Source organism: Podarcis vaucheri (genome assembly GCF_965113315.1).
Source record: "Podarcis vaucheri genome assembly, chromosome: 5".
NCBI lineage: Eukaryota > Metazoa > Chordata > Lepidosauria > Squamata > Lacertidae > Podarcis > Podarcis vaucheri.
Window position 1 is genome coordinate 95,804,582 of NC_138763.1, and position 18,332 is coordinate 95,822,913.

Here is an 18,332-nt window from a genome sequence, read left to right on the forward strand (position 1 = left end):
TGCAAAACTTTGGCACCGTCTTTGAGTGAATTGGAGAATTTCAGATTTTTGCTGAAATTGTGACCCCGGGGCTAAGTTTTTTTTTTTCACAGGTTAAGTTGTCGAGGGTTGATTTCTTGGCCTATGATAAAAAGCCTTCTGTTTCCACCGACAAACCTTTCAGGGGAGAATTTAAAACAGTTTAGCACCATTTTTGAGTGAATTGGAGAATTTCAGATTTTTGCTGAAGTTGTGACCCCGGGGCTTAGAAATTTTTTTTTTCACAGGTTAAGTTGTCGAGGGCTGATTTCATGTCCTATGAGAAAAAGCCGTCTGTTTCCACCACCAAAGCTTTCCGGGAAGAATTTGCAACAGTTTAGCACCATTTTTGAGTGAATTGGAGAATTTCAGATTTTTGCTGAAATTGTGACCCCGGGGCTTAGAATTTTTTTTTTGTCACAGGTTAAGTTGTCGAGGGCTGATTTCATGTCCTATCATAAAAAGCCTTCTGTTTCCACCGCCAAACCTTTCAGGGGAGTATTTGCAACACGTTGGCACCATCTTTGACTGAATTGGAGAATTTCAGATTTTTGCTGAAGTTGTGACCCCGGGGCTTAGAATTTTTTTTTTTCACAGGTTAAGTTGTCGAGGGCTGATTTCATGTCCTATGATAAAAAGCCGTCTGTTTCCACCACCAAAGCTTTCCGGGAAGAATTTGCAACAGTTTAGCACCATTTTTGAGTGAATTGGAGAATTTCAGATTTTTGCTGAAATTGTGACCCCGGGGCTTAGAATTTTTTCCCCCCACAGTTTAAGTTGTCGAGGGCTGATTTCATGTCCTATGATAAAAAGCCTTCTGTTTCCACCGCCAAACCTTTCAGGGGAGTATTTGCAAAACTTTGGCACCATTTGTGAGTGAATTGGAGAATTTCAGATTTTTGCTGAAATTGTGACCCCAGGGCTTAGAATTTGTTTTTTTCACAGGTTAAGTTGTCGAGGGTTGATTTCTTGGCCTATGATAAAAAGCCTTCTGTTTCCACTGACAAACCTTTCCGCGAAGAATTTGCAAGAGTTTAGCACCATTTTTGAGTGAATTGGAGAATTTCAGATTTTTGCTGAAATTGTGACCCCGGGGCTTAGAATTTTTTTTTTGTCACAGGTTAAGTTGTCGAGGGCTGATTTCATGTCCTATCATAAAAAGCCTTCTGTTTCCACCGCCAAACCTTTCAGGGGAGTATTTGCAACACGTTGGCACCATCTTTGAGTGAATTGGAGAATTTCAGATTTTTGCTCAAATTGTGACCCCGGGCTTAGAAATTTTTTCCCCCACAAGTTAAGCTGTCGAGGGCTGATTTCATGTCCTATGATAAAAAGCCTTCTGTTTCCACCGCCAAACCTTTCAGGGGAGTATTTGCAAAACTTTGGCACCGTCTTTGAGTGAATTGGAGAATTTCAGATTTTTGCTGAAATTGTGACCCCGGGGCTAAGTTTTTTTTTTTCACAGGTTAAGTTGTCGAGGGTTGATTTCTTGGCCTATGATAAAAAGCCTTCTGTTTCCACCGACAAACCTTTCAGGGGAGAATTTAAAACAGTTTAGCACCATTTTTGAGTGAATTGGAGAATTTCAGATTTTTGCTGAAGTTGTGACCCCGGGGCTTAGAAATTTTTTTTTTCACAGGTTAAGTTGTCGAGGGCTGATTTCATGTCCTATGATAAAAAGCCGTCTGTTTCCACCACCAAAGCTTTCCGGGAAGAATTTGCAACAGTTTAGCACCATTTTTGAGTGAATTGGAGAATTTCAGATTTTTGCTGAAATTGTGACCCCGGGGCTTAGAATTTTTTTTTTGTCACAGGTTAAGTTGTCGAGTGCTGATTTCATGTCCTATCATAAAAAGCCTTCTGTTTCCACCGCCAAACCTTTCAGGGGAGTATTTGCAACACGTTGGAACCATCTTTGAGTGAATTGGAGAATTTCAGATTTTTGCTGAAGTTGTGACCCCGGGGCTTAGAATTTTTTTTTTCACAGGTTAAGTTGTCGAGGGTTGATTTCTTGGCCTATGATAAAAAGCCTTCTGTTTCCACCGCCGAACCTTTCAGGGGAGAATTTACAACAGTTTAGCACCATTTTTGAGTGAATTGGAGAATTTCAGATTTTTGCTGAAATTGTGACCCCGGGGCTTAGAAATTTTTTTTTCACAGGTTAAGTTGTCGAGGGCTGATTTCATGTCCTATGATAAAAAGCCTTCTGTTTCCACGGCCAAACCTTTCAGCGGAGTATTTGCAAAACTTTGGCACCATCTTTGAGTGAATTGGAGAATTTCAGATTTTTGCTGAAGTTGTGACCCCGGGGCTTAGAAATTTTTTTTTTCACAGGTTAAGTTGTCGAGGGCTGATTTCTTGGCCTATGATAAAAAGCCTTCTGTTTCCACCGCCAAACCTTTCAGGGGAGAATTTGCAACAGTTTAGCACCATTTTTGAGAGAATTGGAGAATTTCAGATTTTTGCTGAAATTGTGACCTCGGGGGTTAGAATTCTTTTTTTCCCATAGGTTAAGTTGTCGAGGGCTGATTTCATGTCCTATGATAAAAAGCCTTCTCTTTCCACCACCAAACCTTTCAGAGGAAAATTTACAACAGTTTAGCACCATTTTTGAGTGAATTGGAGAATTTCAGATTTTTGCTGAAATTGTGACTCCGGGGCTTAGAATTTTTTTTTTTCACATGTTAAGTTGTTGAGGGCTGATTTCATGTCCTATCATAAAAAGCCTTCTGTTTCCACCGCCAAACCTTTCAGGGGAGTATTTTCAACACGTTGGCACCATCTTTGAGTGAATTGGAGAATTTCAGATTTTTGCTGAAGTTGTGACCCCGGGGCTTAGAAATTTTTTCCCCCACAGGTTAAGTTGTCGAGGGTTGATTTCATGTCCTATGATAAAAAGCCTTCTGTTTCCACCGCCAAACCTTTCAGGGGAGAATTTACAACAGTTTAGCACCATTTTTGAGTAAATTGGAGAATTTCAGATTTTTGCTGAAGTTGTGACCCCGGGGCTTAGAAATTTTTTTTTTCACAGGTTAAGTTGTCGAGGGCTGATTTCATGTCCTATGATAAAAAGCCTTCTCTTTCCACCACCAAACCTTTCAGAGGAAAATTTACAACAGTTTAGCACCATTTTTGAGTGAATTGGAGAATTTCAGATTTTTGCTGAAATTGTGACTCCGGGGCTTAGAATTTTTTTTTTTCACATGTTAAGTTGTTGAGGGCTGATTTCATGTCCTATCATAAAACGCCTTCTGTTTCCACCGCCAAACCTTTCAGGGGAGTATTTTCAACACGTTGGCACCATCTTTGAGTGAATTGGAGAATTTCAGATTTTTGCTGAAATTGTGACCCCGGGGCTTAGAAATTTTTTTTTTCACAGGTTAAGCTGTCGAGGGCTGATTTCATGTCCTATGATAAAAAGCCGTCTGTTTCCACCACCAAAGCTTTCCGGGAAGAATTTGCAACAGTTTAGCACCATTTTTGAGTGAATTGGAGAATTTCAGATTTTTGCTGAAATTGTGACCCCGGGGCTTAGAATTTTTTTTTGGTCACAGGTTAAGTTGTCGAGGGCTGATTTCATGTCCTATCATAAAAAGCCTTCTGTTTCCACCGCCAAACCTTTCAGGGGAGTATTTGCAACACGTTGGCACCATCTTTGAGTGAATTGGAGAATTTCAGATTTTTGCTGAAGTTGTGACCCCGGGGCTTAGAAATTTTTTTTTTCACAGGTTAAGTTGTCGAGGGCTGATTTCATGTCCTATGATAAAAAGCCGTCTGTTTCCACCACCAAAGCTTTCCGGGAAGAATTTGCAACAGTTTAGCACCATTTTTGAGTGAATTGGAGAATTTCAGATTTTTGCTGAAATTGTGACCCCGGGGCTTAGAATTTTTTTTCCCCACAGGTTAAGTTGTCGAGGGCTGATTTCATGTCCTATGGTAAAAAGCCTTCTGTTTCCACCGCCAAACCTTTCAGGGGAGTATTTGCAAAACTTTGGCACCATTTGTGAGTGAATTGGAGAATTTCAGATTTTTGCTCAAATTGTGACCCCGGGGCTTAGAAATTTTTTCCCCCACAAGTTAAGTTGTCGAGGGCTGATTTCATGTCCTATGATAAAAAGCCTTCTGTTTCCACCGCCAAACCTTTCAGGGGAGTATTTGCAAAACTTTGGCACCGTCTTTGAGTGAATTGGAGAATTTCAGATTTTTGCTGAAATTGTGACCCCGGGGCTAAGTTTTTTTTTTTCACAGGTTAAGTTGTCGAGGGTTGATTTCTTGGCCTATGATAAAAAGCCTTCTGTTTCCACCGACAAACCTTTCAGGGGAGAATTTAAAACAGTTTAGCACCATTTTTGAGTGAATTGGAGAATTTCAGATTTTTGCTGAAGTTGTGACCCCGGGGCTTAGAAATTTTTTTTTTCACAGGTTAAGTTGTCGAGGGCTGATTTCATGTCCTATGATAAAAAGCCGTCTGTTTCCACCACCAAAGCTTTCCGGGAAGAATTTGCAACAGTTTAGCACCATTTTTGAGTGAATTGGAGAATTTCAGATTTTTGCTGAAATTGTGACCCCGGGGCTTAGAATTTTTTTTTTGTCACAGGTTAAGTTGTCGAGGGCTGATTTCATGTCCTATCATAAAAAGCCTTCTGTTTCCACCGCCAAACCTTTCAGGGGAGTATTTGCAACACGTTGGCACCATCTTTGAGTGAATTGGAGAATTTCAGATTTTTGCTGAAGTTGTGACCCCGGGGCTTAGAATTTTTTTTTTTCACAGGTTAAGTTGTCGAGGGCTGATTTCATGTCCTATGATAAAAAGCCGTCTGTTTCCACCACCAAAGCTTTCCGGGAAGAATTTGCAACAGTTTAGCACCATTTTTGAGTGAATTGGAGAATTTCAGATTTTTGCTGAAATTGTGACCCCGGGGCTTAGAATTTTTTTTCCCCACAGGTTAAGTTGTCGAGGGCTGATTTCATGTCCTATGATAAAAAGCCTTCTGTTTCCACCGCCAAACCTTTCAGGGGAGTATTTGCAAAACTTTGGCACCATTTGTGAGTGAATTGGAGAATTTCAGATTTTTGCTGAAATTTTGACCCCAGGGCTTAGAATTTGATTTTTTCACAGGTTAAGTTGTCGAGGGTTGATTTCTTGGCCTATGATAAAAAGCCTTCTGTTTCCACTGACAAACCTTTCCGGGAAGAATTTGCAAGAGTTTAGCACCATTTTTGAGTGAATTGGAGAATTTCAGATTTTTGCTCAAATTGTGACCCCGGGCTTAGAAATTTTTTCCCCCACAAGTTAAGTTGTCGAGGGCTGATTTCATGTCCTATGATAAAAAGCCGTCAGTTTCCACCACCAAAGCTTTCCGGGAAGAATTTGCAACAGTTTAGCACCATTTTTGAGTGAATTGGAGAATTTCAGATTTTTGCTGAAATTGTGACCCCGGGGCTTAGAATTTTTTTTCCCCACAGGTTAAGTTGTCGAGGGCTGATTTCATGTCTTATGATAAAAAGCCTTCTGTTTCCACCGCCAAACCTTTCAGGGGAGTATTTGCAAAACTTTGGCACCATTTGTGAGTGAATTGGAGAATTTCAGATTTTTGCTGAAATTGTGACCCCAGGGCTTAGAATTTGTTTTTTTCACAGGTTAAGTTGTCGAGGGTTGATTTCTTGGCCTATGATAAAAAGCCTTCTGTTTCCACTGACAAACCTTTCCGGGAAGAATTTGCAAGAGTTTAGCACCATTTTTGAGTGAATTGGAGAATTTCAGATTTTTGCTGAAATTGTGACCCCGGGGCTTAGAATTTTTTTTTTGTCACAGGTTAAGTTGTCGAGGACTGATTTCATGTCCTATCATAAAAAGCCTTCTGTTTCCACCGCCAAACCTTTCAGGGGAGTATTTGCAACAGTTTAGCACCATTTTTGAGTGAATTGGAGAATTTCAGATTTTTGCTGAAATTGTGACCCCGGGGCTTAGAATTTTTTTCCCCCACAGGTTAAGTTGTCGAGGGCTGATTTCATGTCCTATGATAAAAAGCCTTCTGTTTCCACCGCCAAACCTTTCAGGGGAGTATTTGCAAAACTTTGGCACCATTTGTGAGTGAATTGGAGAATTTCAGATTTTTGCTGAAATTTTGACCTCAGGGCTTAGAATTTGTTTTTTTCACAGGTTGTCGAGGGTTGATTTCTTGGCCTATGATAAAAAGCCTTCTGTTTCCACTGACAAACCTTTCCGGGAAGAATTTGCAAGAGTTTAGCACCATTTTTGAGTGAATTGGAGAATTTCAGATTTTTGCTCAAATTGTGACCCCGGGCTTAGAAATTTTTTCCCCCACAAGTTAAGTTGTCGAGAGCTGATTTCATGTCCTATGATAAAAAGCCTTCTGTTTCCACCGCCAAACCTTTCAGGGGAGTATTTGCAAAACTTTGGCACCGTCTTTGAGTGAATTGGAGAATTTCAGATTTTTGCTGAAATTGTGACCCCGGGGCTAAGTTTTTTTTTTTCACAGGTTAAGTTGTCGAGGGTTGATTTCTTGGCCTATGATAAAAAGCCTTCTGTTTCCACCGACAAACCTTTCAGGGGAGAATTTAAAACAGTTTAGCACCATTTTTGAGTGAATTGGAGAATTTCAGATTTTTGCTGAAGTTGTGAGCCCGGGGCTTAGAAATTTTTTTTTTCACAGGTTAAGTTGTCGAGGGCTGATTTCTTGGCCTATGATAAAAAGCCGTCTGTTTCCACCACCAAAGCTTTCCGGGAAGAATTTGCAACAGTTTAGCACCATTTTTGAGTGAATTGGAGAATTTCAGATTTTTGCTGAAATTGTGACCCCGGGGCTTAGAATTTTTTTTTTGTCACAGGTTAAGTTGTCAAGTGCTGATTTCATGTCCTATCATAAAAAGCCTTCTGTTTCCACCGCCAAACCTTTCAGGGGAGTATTTGCAACACGTTGGAACCATCTTTGAGTGAATTGGAGAATTTCAGATTTTTGCTGAAGTTGTGACCCCGGGGCTTAGAATTTTTTTTTTCACAGGTTAAGTTGTCGAGGGCTGATTTCATGTCCTATGATAAAAAGCCGTCTGTTTCCACCACCAAAGCTTTCCGGGAAGAATTTGCAACAGTTTAGCACCATTTTTGAGTGAATTGGAGAATTTCAGATTTTTGCTGAAATTGTGACCCCGGGGCTTAGAATTTTTTTCCCCCACAGTTTAAGTTGTCGAGGGCTGATTTCATGTCCTATGATAAAAAGCCTTCTGTTTCCACCGCCAAACCTTTCAGTGGAGTATTTGCAAAACTTTGGCACCATTTGTGTGTGAATTGGAGAATTTCAGATTTTTGCTGAAATTGTGACCCCAGGGCTTAGAATTTGTTTTTTTCACAGGTTAAGTTGTCGAGGGTTGATTTCTTGGCCTATGATAAAAAGCCTTCTGTTTCCACTGACAAACCGTTCCGGGAAGAATTTGCAAGAGTTTAGCACCATTTTTGAGTGAATTGGAGAATTTCAGATTTTTGCTCAAATTGTGACCCCGGGGCTTAGAATTTTTTTTCCCCACAGGTTAAGTTGTCGAGGGCTGATTTCATGTCCTATGATAAAAAGCCTTCTGTTTCCACCGCCAAACCTTTCAGGGGAGTATTTGCAAAACTTTGGCACCATCTTTGAGTGAATTGGAGAATTTCAGATTTTTGCTGAAATTGTGACCCCGGGGCTTAGAATTTTTTTTTTCACAGGTTAAGTTGTCGAGGGCTGATTTCATGTCCTATGATAAAAAGCCTTCTGTTTCCACTGCCAAACCTTTCAGGGGAGAATTTACAACAGTTTAGCACCATTTTTGAGTGAATTGGAGAATTTCAGATTTTTGCTGAAGTTGTGACCCCGGGGCTTAGAAATTTTTTTTTGTCACAGGTTAAGTTGTCGAGGGCTGATTTCATGTCCTATCATAAAAAGCCTTCTGTTTCCACCGCCAAACCTTTCAGGGGAGTATTTGCAACACGTTGGCACCATCTTTGAGTGAAATGGAGAATTTCAGATTTTTGCTGAAGTTGTGACCCCGGGGCTTAGAAATTTTTTTTTTCACAGGTTAAGTTGTCGAGGGCTGATTTCATGTCCTATGATAAAAAGCCGTCTGTTTCCACCACCAAAGCTTTCCGGGAAGAATTTGCAACAGTTTAGCACCATTTTTGAGTGAATTGGAGAATTTCAGATTTTTGCTGAAATTGTGACCCCGGGGCTTAGAATTTTTTCCCCCACAGTTTAAGTTGTCGAGGGCTGATTTCATGTCCTATGATAAAAAGCCTTCTGTTTCCACCGCCAAACCTTTCAGGGGAGTATTTGCAAAACTTTGGCACCATTTTTGAGTGAATTGGAGAATTTCAGATTTTTGCTGAAATTGTGACCTCGGGGGTTAGAATTTTTTTTTTCTTCACAGGTTAAGTCGTCGAGGGCTGATTTCATGTCCTATGATAAAAAGCCTTCTGTTTCCACTGCCAAACCTTTCAGGGGAGAATTTACAACAGTTTAGCACCATTTTTGAGTGAATTGGAGAATTTCAGATTTTTGCTGAAGTTGTGACCCCGGGGCTTAGAATTTGTTTTTTTCACAGGTTAAGTTGTCGAGGGTTGATTTCTTGGCCTATGATAAAAAGCCTTCTGTTTCCACTGACAAACCGTTCCGGGAAGAATTTGCAAGAGTTTAGCACCATTTTTGAGTGAATTGGAGAATTTCAGATTTTTGCTCAAATTGTGACCCCGGGGCTTAGAATTTTTTTTCCCCACAGGTTAAGTTGTCGAGGGCTGATTTCATGTCCTATGATAAAAAGCCTTCTGTTTCCACCGCCAAACCTTTCAGGGGAGTATTTGCAAAACTTTGGCACCATCTTTGAGTGAATTGGAGAATTTCAGATTTTTGCTGAAATTGTGAGCCCGGGGCTTAGAATTTTTTTTTTCACAGGTTAAGTTGTCGAGGGCTGATTTCATGTCCTATGATAAAAAGCCTTCTGTTTCCACTGCCAAACCTTTCAGGGGAGAATTTACAACAGTTTAGCACCATTTTTGAGTGAATTGGAGAATTTCAGATTTTTGCTGAAGTTGTGACCCCGGGGCTTAGAAATTTTTTTTTGTCACAGGTTAAGTTGTCGAGGGCTGATTTCATGTCCTATCATAAAAAGCCTTCTGTTTCCACCGCCAAACCTTTCAGGGGAGTATTTGCAACACGTTGGCACCATCTTTGAGTGAAATGGAGAATTTCAGATTTTTGCTGAAGTTGTGACCCCGGGGCTTAGAAATTTTTTTTTTCACAGGTTAAGTTGTCGAGGGCTGATTTCATGTCCTATGATAAAAAGCCGTCTGTTTCCACCACCAAAGCTTTCCGGGAAGAATTTGCAACAGTTTAGCACCATTTTTGAGTGAATTGGAGAATTTCAGATTTTTGCTGAAATTGTGACCCCGGGGCTTAGAATTTTTTCCCCCACAGTTTAAGTTGTCGAGGGCTGATTTCATGTCCTATGATAAAAAGCTTTCTGTTTCCACCGCCAAACCTTTCAGGGGAGTATTTGCAAAACTTTGGCACCATTTTTGAGTGAATTGGAGAATTTCAGATTTTTGCTGAAATTGTGACCTCGGGGGTTAGAATTTTTTTTTTCTTCACAGGTTAAGTCGTCGAGGGCTGATTTCATGTCCTATGATAAAAAGCCTTCTGTTTCCACTGCCAAACCTTTCAGGGGAGAATTTACAACAGTTTAGCACCATTTTTGAGTGAATTGGAGAATTTCAGATTTTTGCTGAAGTTGTGACCCCGGGGCTTAGAATTTGTTTTTTTCACAGGTTAAGTTGTCGAGGGTTGATTTCTTGGCCTATGATAAAAAGCCTTCTGTTTCCACTGACAAACCGTTCCGGGAAGAATTTGCAAGAGTTTAGCACCATTTTTGAGTGAATTGGAGAATTTCAGATTTTTGCTCAAATTGTGACCCCGGGGCTTAGAAATTTTTTTCCCCACAGGTTAAGTTGTCGAGGGCTGATTTCATGTCCTATGATAAAAAGCCTTCTGTTTCCACCACCAAAGCTTTCCGGGAAGAATTTGCAACAGTTTAGCACCATTTTTGAGTGAATTGGAGAATTTCAGATTTTTGCTGAAATTGTGACCCCGGGGCTTAGAATTTTTTTTTTGTCACAGGTTAAGTTGTCGAGGGCTGATTTAATGTCCTATCATAAAAAGCCTTCTGTTTCCACCGCCAAACCTTTCAGGGGAGTATTTGCAAAACTTTGGCACCATTTGTGAGTGAATTGGAGAATTTCAGATTTTTGCTGAAATTGTGACCCCAGGGCTTAGAATTTGTTGTTTTCACAGGTTAAGTTGTCGAGGGTTGATTTCTTGGCCTATGATAAAAAGCCTTCTGTTTCCACTGACAAACCGTTCCGGGAAGAATTTGCAAGAGTTTAGCACCATTTTTGAGTGAATTGGAGAATTTCAGATTTTTGCTCAAATTGTGACCCCGGGGCTTAGAAATTTTTTTCCCCACAGGTTAAGTTGTCGAGGGCTGATTTCATGTCCTATGATAAAAAGCCTTCTGTTTCCACCGCCATACCTTTCAGGGGAGTATTTGCAAAACTTTGGCACCGTCTTTGAGTGAATTGGAGAATTTCAGATTTTTGCTGAAATTGTGACCCCGGGGCTAAGTTTTTTTTTTCCACAGGTTAAGTTGTCGAGGGTTGATTTCTTGGCCTATGATAAAAAGCCTTCTGTTTCCACCGACAAACCTTTCAGGGGAGAATTTAAAACAGTTTAGCACCATTTTTGAGTGAATTGGAGAATTTCAGATTTTTGCTGAAGTTGTGACCCAGGGGCTTAGAAATTTTTTTTTTCACAGGTTAAGTTGTCGAGGGCTGATTTCATGTCCTATGATAAAAAGCCGTCTGTTTCCACCACCAAAGCTTTCCGGGAAGAATTTGCAACAGTTTAGCACCATTTTTGAGTGAATTGGAGAATTTCAGATTTTTGCTGAAATTGTGACCCCGGGGCTTAGAATTTTTTTTTTTCACAGGTTAAGTTGTCGAGGGCTGATTTCATGTCCTATCATAAAAAGCCTTCTGTTTCCACCGCCAAACCTTTCAGGGGAGTATTTGCAACACGTTGGCACCATCTTTGAGTGAATTGGAGAATTTCAGATTTTAGCTGAAGTTGTGACCCCGGGGCTTAGAAATTTGTTTTTTTCACAGGTTAAGTTGTCGAGGGCTGATTTCATGTCCTATGATAAAAAGCCGTCTGTTTCCACCACCAAAGCTTTCCGGGAAGAATTTGCAACAGTTTAGCACCATTTTTGAGTGAATTGGAGAATTTCAGATTTTTGCTGAAATTGTGACCCCGGGGCTTAGAATTTTTTCCCCCCACAGTTTAAGTTGTCGAGGGCTGATTTCATGTCCTATGATAAAAAGCCTTCTGTTTCCACCGCCAAACCTTTCAGGGGAGTATTTGCAAAACTTTGGCACCATTTGTGAGTGAATTGGAGAATTTCAGATTTTTGCTGAAATTGTGACCCCAGGGCTTAGAATTTGTTTTTTTCACAGGTTAAGTTGTCGAGGGTTGATTTCTTGGCCTATGATAAAAAGCCTTCTGTTTCCACTGACAAACCTTTCCGGGAAGAATTTGCAAGAGTTTAGCACCATTTTTGAGTGAATTGGAGAATTTCAGATTTTTGCTCAAATTGTGACCCCGGGGCTTAGAATTTTTTTCCCCCACAGGTTAAGTTGTCGAGGGCTGATTTCATGTCCTATGATAAAAAGCCTTCTGTTTCCACCGCCAAACCTTTCAGGGGAGAATTTACAACAGTTTAGCACCATTTTTGAGTGAATTGGAGAATTTCAGATTTTTGCTGAAGTTGTGACCCCGGGGCTTAGAAATTTTTTTTTTCACAGGTTAAGTTGTCGAGGGCTGATTTCATGTCCTATGATAAAAAGCCTTCTCTTTCCACCACCAAACCTTTCAGAGGAAAATTTACAACAGTTTAGCACCATTTTTGAGTGAATTGGAGAATTTCAGATTTTTGCTGAAATTGTGACTCCGGGGCTTAGAATTTTTTTTTTTCACATGTTAAGTTGTTGAGGGCTGATTTCATGTCCTATCATAAAAAGCCTTCTGTTTCCACCACCAAACCTTTCAGGGGAGTATTTTCAACACGTTGGCACCATTTTTGAGTGAATTGGAGAATTTCAGATTTTTGCTGAAGTTGTGACCCCGGGGCTTAGAAATTTTTTTTTCACAGGTTAAGCTGTCGAGGGCTGATTTCATGTCCTATGATAAAAAGCCGTCTGTTTCCACCACCAAAGCTTTCCGGGAAGAATTTGCAACAGTTTAGCACCATTTTTGAGTGAATTGGAGAATTTCAGATTTTTGCTGAAATTGTGACCCCGGGGCTTAGAATTTTTTTTTGGTCACAGGTTAAGTTGTCGAGGGCTGATTTCATGTCCTATCATAAAAAGCCTTCTGTTTCCACCGCCAAACCTTTCAGGGGAGTATTTGCAACACGTTGGCACCATCTTTGAGTGAATTGGAGAATTTCAGATTTTTGCTGAAGTTGTGACCCCGGGGCTTAGAAATTTTTTTTTCACAGGTTAAGTTGTCGAGGGCTGATTTCATGTCCTATGATAAAAAGCCGTCTGTTTCCACCACCAAAGCTTTCCGGGAAGAATTTGCAACAGTTTAGCACCATTTTTGAGTGAATTGGAGAATTTCAGATTTTTGCTGAAATTGTGACCCCGGGGCTTAGAATTTTTTTTCCCCACAGGTTAAGTTGTCGAGGGCTGATTTCATGTCCTATGATAAAAAGCCTTCTGTTTCCACCGCCAAACCTTTCAGGGGAGTATTTGCAAAACTTTGGCACCATTTGTGAGTGAATTGGAGAATTTCAGATTTTTGCTGAAATTGTGACCCCAGGGCTTAGAATTTGTTGTTTTCACAGGTTAAGTTGTCGAGGGTTGATTTCTTGGCCTATGATAAAAAGCCTTCTGTTTCCACTGACAAACCTTTCCGGGAAGAATTTGCAAGAGTTTAGCACCATTTTTGAGTGAATTGGAGAATTTCAGATTTTTGCTCAAATTGTGACCCCGGGGCTTAGAATTTTTTTCCCCCACAAGTTAAGTTGTCGAGGGCTGATTTCATGTCCTATGATAAAAAGCCTTCTGTTTCCACCGCCAAACCTTTCAGGGGAGTATTTGCAAAACTTTGGCACCATCTTTGAGTGAATTGGAGAATTTCAGATTTTTGCTGAAATTGTGACCCCGGGGCTAAGTTTTTTTTTTTTTCACAGGTTAAGTTGTCGAGGGTTGATTTCTTGGCCTATGATAAAAAGCCTTCTGTTTCCACCGACAAACCTTTCAGGGGAGAATTTAAAACAGTTTAGCACCATTTTTGAGTGAATTGGAGAATTTCAGATTTTTGCTGAAGTTGTGACCCCGGGGCTTAGAAATTTTTTTTTTCACAGGTTAAGTTGTCGAGGGCTGATTTCATGTCCTATGATAAAAAGCCGTCTGTTTCCACCACCAAAGCTTTCCGGGAAGAATTTGCAAGAGTTTAGCACCATTTTTGAGTGAATTGGAGAATTTCAGATTTTTGCTGAAATTGTGACCCCGGGGCTTAGAATTTTTTTTTTGTCACAGGTTAAGTTGTCGAGGGCTGATTTCATGTCCTATCATAAAAAGCCTTCTGTTTCCACCGCCAAACCTTTCAGGGGAGTATTTGCAACACGATGGCACCATCTTTGAGTGAATTGGAGAATTTCAGATTTTTGCTGAAGTTGTGACCCCGGGGCTTAGAATTTTTTTTTTCACAGGTTAAGTTGTCGAGGGCTGATTTCATGTCCTATGATAAAAAGCCGTCTGTTTCCACCACCAAAGCTTTCTGGGAAGAATTTGCAACAGTTTAGCACCATTTTTGAGTGAATTGGAGAATTTCAGATTTTTGCTGAAATTGTGACCCCGGGGCTTAGAATTTTTTTTCCCCACAGGTTAAGTTGTCGAGGGTTGATTTCTTGGCCTATGATAAAAAGCCTTCTGTTTCCACTGACAAACCTTTCCGGGAAGAATTTGCAAGAGTTTAGCACCATTTTTGAGTGAATTGGAGAATTTCAGATTTTTGCTCAAATTGTGACCCCGGGGCTTAGAATTTTTTTCCCCCACAGGTTAAGTTGTCGAGGGCTGATTTCATGTCCTATGATAAAAAGCCTTCTGTTTCCACCGCCAAACCTTTCAGGGGAGTATTTGCAAAACTTTGGCACCATCTTTGAGTGAATTGGAGAATTTCAGATTTTTGCTGAAATTGTGACCCCGGGGCTTACAATTTTTTTTTTCACAGGTTAAGTTGTCGAGGGTTGATTTCTTGGCCTATGATAAAAAGCCTTCTGTTTCCACCGCCGAACCTTTCAGGGGAGAATTTACAACAGTTTAGCACCATTTTTGAGTGAATTGGAGAATTTCAGATTTTTGCTGAAATTGTGACCCCGGGGCTTAGAAATTTTTTTCCCCACAGGTTAAGTTGTCGAGGGCTGATTTCATGTCCTATGATAAAAAGCCGTCTGTTTCCACCACCAAAGCTTTCAGGGGAGAATTTGCAACAGTTTAGCACCATTTTTGAGTGAATTGGAGAATTTCAGATTTTTGCTGAAATTGTGACCTCGGGGGTTAGAATTTTTTTTTTCCCCATAGGTTAAGTTGTCGAGGGCTGATTTCATGTCCTATGATAAAAAGCTTTCTGTTTCCACTGCCAAACCTTTCAGGGGAGAATTTAAAACAGTTTAGCACCATTTTTGAGTGAATTGGAGAATTTCAGATTTTTGCTCAAATTGTGACCCCGGGGCTTAGAAATTTTTTTCCCCACAGGTTAAGTTGTCGAGGGCTGATTTCATGTCCTATGATAAAAAGCCTTCTGTTTCCACCGCCAAACCTTTCAGGGGAGTATTTGCAAAACTTTGGCACCATCTTTGAGTGAATTGGAGAATTTCAGATTTTTGCTGAAATTGTGACCCCGGGGCTTAGAATTTTTCTTTCCACAGGTTAAGTTGTCGAGGGTTGATTTCTTGGCCTATGATAAAAAGCCTTCTGTTTCCACCGCCGAACCTTTCAGGGGAGAATTTACAACAGTTTAGCACCATTTTTGAGTGAATTGGAGAATTTCAGATTTTTGCTGAAATTGTGACCCCGGGGCTTAGAAATTTTTTTCCCCCACAGGTTAAGTTGTCGAGGGCTGATTTCATGTCCTATGATAAAAAGCCGTCTGTTTCCAACACCAAAGCTTTCAGGGGAGAATTTGCAACAGTTTAGCACCATTTTTGAGTGAATTGGAGAATTTCAGATTTTTGCTGAAATTGTGACCCCGGGGCTTAGAAATTTTTTTTTTCACAGGTTAAGTTGTCGAGGGCTGATTTCATGTCCTATGATAAAAAGCCGTCTGTTTCCACCACCAAAGCTTTCCGGGAAGAATTTGCAACAGTTTAGCACCATTTTTGAGTGAATTGGAGAATTTCAGATTTTTGCTGAAATTGTGACCCCGGGGCTTAGAATTTTCCCCCCCCATAGGTTAAGTTGTCGAGGGCTGATTTCATGTCCTATGATAAAAAGCCTTCTGTTTCCACCGCCAAACCTTTCAGGGGAGTATTTGCAAAACTTTGGCACCATTTGTGAGTGAATTGGAGAATTTCAGATTTTTGCTGAAATTGTGACCCCAGGGCTTAGAATTTGTTTTTTTCACAGGTTAAGTTGTCAAGGGTTGATTTCTTGGCCTATGATAAAAAGCCTTCTGTTACCACCACCAAACCTTTCAGGGGAGAATTTACAACAGTTTAGCACCATTTTTGAGTGAATTGCAGAATTTCAGATTTTTGCTGAAGTTGTGACCCCGGGGCTTAGAGATTTTTTCCCCCACAGGTTAAGTTGTCGAGGGATGATTTCTTGGCCTATGATAAAAAGCCTTCTGTTTCCACCGCCAAACTTTTCAGGGGAGTATTTGCAAAACTTTGGCACCATCTTTGAGTGAATTGGAGAATTTCAGATTTTTGCTAAAATTGTGACCCCGGGGCTTAGAAATTTTTTTTTCACAGGTTAAGTTGTTGAGAGCTGATTTCATGTCCTATCATAAAAAGCCTTCTGTTTCCACCGCCAAACCTTTCAGGGGAGTATTTGCAACACGTTGGCACCATCTTTGAGTGAATTGGAGAATTTCAGATTTTTGCTGAAGTTGTGACCCCGGGGCTTAGAAATTTTTTTTTTCACAGGTTAAGTTGTCGAGGGCTGATTTCATGTCCTATGATAAAAAGCCGTCTGTTTCCACCACCAAAGCTTTCCGGGAAGAATTTGCAACAGTTTAGCACCATTTTTGAGTGAATTGGAGAATTTCAGATTTTTGCTGAAATTGTGACCCCGGGGCTTAGAATTTTTTTTCCCCACAGGTTAAGTTGTCGAGGGCTGATTTCATGTCCTATGATAAAAAGCCTTCTGTTTCCACCGCCAAACCTTTCAGGGGAGTATTTGCAAAACTTTGGCACCATTTGTGAGTGAATTGGAGAATTTCAGATTTTTGCTGAAATTGTGACCCCAGGGCTTAGAATTTCTTTTTTTCACTGGTTAAGTTGTCGAGGGTTGATTTCGTGGCCTATGATAAAAAGCCTTCTGTTTCCACTGACAAACCTTTCCGGGAAGAATTTGCAAGAGTTTAGCACCATTTTTGAGTGAATTGGAGAATTTCAGATTTTTGCTCAAATTGTGACCCCGGGGCTTAGAAATTTTTTCCCCACAGGTTAAGTTGTCGAGGGCTGATTTCATGTCCTATGATAAAAAGCGTTCTGTTTCCACCGCCAAACCTTTCAGGGGAGTATTTGCAAAACTTTGGCACCATCTTTGAGTGAATTGGAGAATTTCAGATTTTTGCTGAAATTGTGACCCCGGGGCTTAGAATTTTTTTTTTCACAGGTTAAGTTGTCGAGGGTTGATTTCTTGGCCTATGATAAAAAGCCTTCTGTTTCCACCGACAAACCTTTCAGGGGAGAATTTACAACAGTTTAGCACCATTTTTGAGTGAATTGGAGAATTTCAGATTTTTGCTGAAGTTGTGACCCCGGGGGTTAGAAATTTTTTTCCCCCACAGGTTAAGTTGTCGAGGGCTGATTTCATGTCCTATGATAAAAAGCCGTCTGTTTCCACCACCAAAGCTTTCCGGGAAGAATTTGCAAAACTTTGGCACCATTTGTGAGTGAATTGGAGAATTTCAGATTTTTGCTGAAATTGTGACCCCAGGGCTTAGAATTTGTTTTTTTCACTGGTTAAGTTGTCGAGGGTTGATTTCTTGGCCTATGATAAAAAGCCTTCTGTTTCCACCGACAAACCTTTCAGGGGAGAATTTAAAACAGTTTAGCACCATTTTTGAGTGAATTGGAGAATTTCAGATTTTTGCTGAAGTTGTGACCCCGGGGCTTAGAAATTTTTTTTTTCACAGGTTAAGTTGTCGAGGGCTGATTTCATGTCCTATGATAAAAAGCCGTCTGTTTCCACCACCAAAGCTTTCCGGGAAGAATTTGCAAGAGTTTAGCACCATTTTTGAGTGAATTGGAGAATTTCAGATTTTTGCTGAAATTGTGACCCCGGGGCTTAGAATTTTTTTTTTGTCACAGGTTAAGTTGTCGAGGGCTGATTTCATGTCCTATCATAAAAAGCCTTCTGTTTCCACCGCCAAACCTTTCAGGGGAGTATTTGCAACACGATGGCACCATCTTTGAGTGAATTGGAGAATTTCAGATTTTTGCTGAAGTTGTGACCCCGGGGCTTAGAATTTTTTTTTTCACAGGTTAAGTTGTCGAGGGCTGATTTCATGTCCTATGATAAAAAGCCGTCTGTTTCCACCACCAAAGCTTTCCGGGAAGAATTTGCAACAGTTTAGCACCATTTTTGAGTGAATTGGAGAATTTCAGATTTTTGCTGAAATTGTGACCCCGGGGCTTAGAATTTTTTTTCCCCACAGGTTAAGTTGTCGAGGGCTGATTTCATGTCCTATGATAAAAAGCCTTCTGTTTCCACCGCCAAACCTTTCAGGGGAGTATTTGCAAAACTTTGGCACCATTTGTGAGTGAATTGGAGAATTTCAGATTTTTGCTGAAATTGTGACCCCAGGGCTTAGAATTTGTTTTTTTCACAGGTTAAGTTGTCGAGGGTTGATTTCTTGGCCTATGATAAAAAGCCTTCTGTTTCCACTGACAAACCTTTCCGGGAAGAATTTGCAAGAGTTTAGCACCATTTTTGAGTGAATTGGAGAATTTCAGATTTTTGCTCAAATTGTGACCCCGGGGCT